Below are 3,705 nucleotides of genomic sequence, written 5' to 3' on the forward strand. Positions count from 1 at the left end.
CCCATGTCTTGACTGGAATAGGCTTGACATGCATGGTCTGACAATAATTCACATGCTAACTACACCATTGTGGCATTTTTCAAGCATCATGACCAAATTACACAAAGGTATGTACATTTGATAAAAGCTCAACACAGTAACATAGATCAAGAAATATAATATTGGTCCAATTACTTCAATGGGTTTGTGTGTTGAAAGCTAAAACCTAACCATCTAGAATCAGTGAAGAGAAAAAAATGAATATTGCCGTAATACCTTGGCCATATACTGCTTGCCGTATATGGCCATATGTAATTTAGTTTTTTGGGCAAACAAATAACCTTTAAATTCTGAAATAATTTAATCAATAAGGACTATTCATATCAATGCTTGTCTAGATAAATAGTGTTTGTGTTGAAAAATAATTATCATTACATTTTGCTCTACTATTCGATGTCAAATAGTTGGGTACATTTAATGACCAGTTGAATTTTTTCTTTTCTTTATTTGGATAGCAATAGCAATTATATAGTGTTAGATTTTAATCCCATATCCTATATATTGTTAGATTTTAATCCTATATTAATCCTATATCTTATATATTTGTAATTTTATGCGCACATATAATCAACTTCTTAAATTGGTTGCATTGATAGATTAGCCTACATATCTTTATTAGTGTGAATACGTTCAATATACGTGAAGTAAAGTGTTGTCTAGCTTTTGGCCTATGTGCCTTTGGACACTTCCATTCATATTAGTTGAAAATACAAAATATATCGTCCCAGATTTTTAAATAAAAAAAATAGCCAAACAATTAAATAACGAATAATAAGCCTGGCAAAACAGGTTCCGATTTAAATCGGAATTAAAATACCAAATAGTAAAGGGTTGTGATATTACTACTGATTTTGTAATCTATGGTTGCAATCCCTTACCTTGTCGTGAATAACTCAAACTAATTGTTTAATTAATATCACACACTATATGGGGAATAAGAAACATCCAACTTTATAGATACTTTGTCTAATAAATGACACGATTTATTTAATGTGAAAGGTCATATTTTGCATTTTTACAGAGGTTCTGAATCGAAACATACAATTAACGATATATATATATATATATATATATATATATATATATATATATATATATACATTTATTTATTTATTATTAATAATACAATAATTAATTAATTAATTGTATTAACAGCTGTAGCGCTTATCCTAGAATCTCAAAGCAGTTCAAGAGAATAAAACAAAAAAGCAATACGATATAGGCAGTTCAGCCAACCGAGGGTGAAGTCTTTAAATGCTGCATGTAGAGGGTCAGGTCATGACTTTAGCGGAGAGGTCAGAGGATGGTATTGAGTAGATGGAGCCTGCTTGATGACAAAGTGAAGTTCAAGCATACCGCCTAATGTGACTTGTCCTCCACTTGATGTGGCATCCACTGGGCACCAGAAGGCTCACCACACAGAGTTCAAAAAAGTAACTTTGTCCTCGACATTAAGAACCCACTTACTCAGATCTGCTGAATACTCCCATGGCTTATTCCTCCCACGCTTCTGATAACTCCTGGCAGCCAATTGAAACAAAAAGCTTGTACTGTTTCCAAATGCATTCCACAGTTAGCCATTTGCATTCCAAAGTTAAACCTTTTAACCTGTCAGACAATATGCAAAATGCGGCTCATTAGGGCCACATTTGTGAAATAAGGCTCAGTGTTATCAGAAACCCAACAGTTAATTAAAAATAAGATACACTGAAACTGTACAATGTACAGATATTTGCTAGTACCAAGGCACCAAGAGCTCCGCTCATAAGTTCCACAGGCCTAATCTAACTAAAGTTCAACTAAAATTAAATGAGGGGAGATCATATTAATACATTTCAATGTATTTAAATACTGTATATTCGATTGTTGAAGGTTATGGAGTGGTTCTGAATTATAATTGTAAAATGCGAAGTTGATGATTTTTGACAATGGCCATAGGGTTGCGCTGTGTTCACATCATATGTCACTCGTATTGCGGTGGCACAATTTTGAGGACCTCTGTCAGTCGGACATTTTATTTGTGTGTCAACATAACATTTAAAAACCATTGTCAACTCCAATGTCCAATGTCAGTCAGCGAGTTGCAAGACAGGCCTATTCAGGTAATTAAAAAAGCAATTTAGTAGTCATTTAAACTTAGCAATAACCCACACTGAACGTAGCAATAACCCATACTGAACGTAGCAATAACCCGCGCTAAAAATAAATGGGCGTTCCATATGGGGGTTTTGGCTTTTACCTGTTGGGAACACTTTTTTTGTACCAGGAAAACTATATTCGGTCATATCATGAATCAAAAACGATCTGCCTTTAAATAAAATGTTCCCCTAAAGGGACAGTCAAATAATCATTACGGAACCCTTTATGGGAGTGTGTGGTCATAAAAAGGGTTCGAACTGGGCATTTCTGACCTCTCTGCACTTCCTAAAGTTTAATCAGTGTATTGCATAAACGCTGTGGGAGGAGTGGCATGCTGCTAAGTAACAATAATACAAATTATTATGAAGAAAAATACGATGGAATTCGAAGATAGAAACTAGGGACTCCTGCTTTGCAAACCCCAGTAATATGTATATATGGCGACTGTAGTCCATGTCAAGAAAATAAGGTGACTATAAAAAACAAGCAGTTACACAAAATAGCCTACTGCTGTGTAGTTGCAGTATACCTGCGGCCACGAACAACTTACGTCAGACATTTATTTAACAATAAATCTATCACCATGTGCAAATGGTCGTTTATACCCTAACAGACATGATGTGCAACTAGAGGATGATGTCTATAATAATAACACTGTCTGTCCTAGCCTAGCATGATTCATATCAGATTACGATGATACAACTTCAGATGTAGGAAATATCCTTGAAAATACATGCTAAAACCTGTTGAAATGAGAAGGCTGTAACTTATAGTTCGCAAACGAAATATTTCACACGTATTTTGGCAGTTGTATGTCGTAGGTTTGTGTTGTAAATTATTTACACTATATACAGCATAATAAAATCAGGAAATGATATACACCTGTCAATTACGCAAATCTATCATCCAGGGTAAAATATTTTGAATTAAACATCACTGTTACATTTTTACACTCGTGTATACTAGCGTTTATTGTCCGTGAATCTGTTTTAAGATTATCAAATAATGTATCTAGGAAGATATTGAAATCAACACAGCGTGTACAGCACAAAAATCCTGTATTATTGATACGATTTGAGCAAGGCTTGTGTTTTAATGACGTAAAAGTACCATAAAGCCTACGTTTTGTTTTGAATGTTGAATGTTTGGCCCCAATTGGACGCTTTGGAAATGTAACGCCTTTACGCAAAAGGGAAAAAGCTGCTATCGCTATATGACGAAAAAAACAGGTTTAGCGTTTTATGAGTCAGCAAGGATTCTGCATTGGAAAGTCTACATATTGAGAGAAATAGTTTGCATCCTGATGTTTGGATGCGCCAATGTCAATAGTTGACACTACAGATATTTTTTGGGACCACCTGCTCAATTTTGATTTGTGGTTCCATGAGGCCCCTGCAATAGTACAAAGACCAATGGCTGATGCTGAACTGATATTTAATATAGCCTTAGTTTGAAAACTCCTCCTTCATACCGAAATATCATCTGATACCTCCTCTCTCGATCCTCGTCATTTGAAGTCCCTGCGTC

This window comes from Esox lucius, chromosome 22 (assembly GCF_011004845.1).
Source record: "Esox lucius isolate fEsoLuc1 chromosome 22, fEsoLuc1.pri, whole genome shotgun sequence".
NCBI lineage: Eukaryota > Metazoa > Chordata > Actinopteri > Esociformes > Esocidae > Esox > Esox lucius.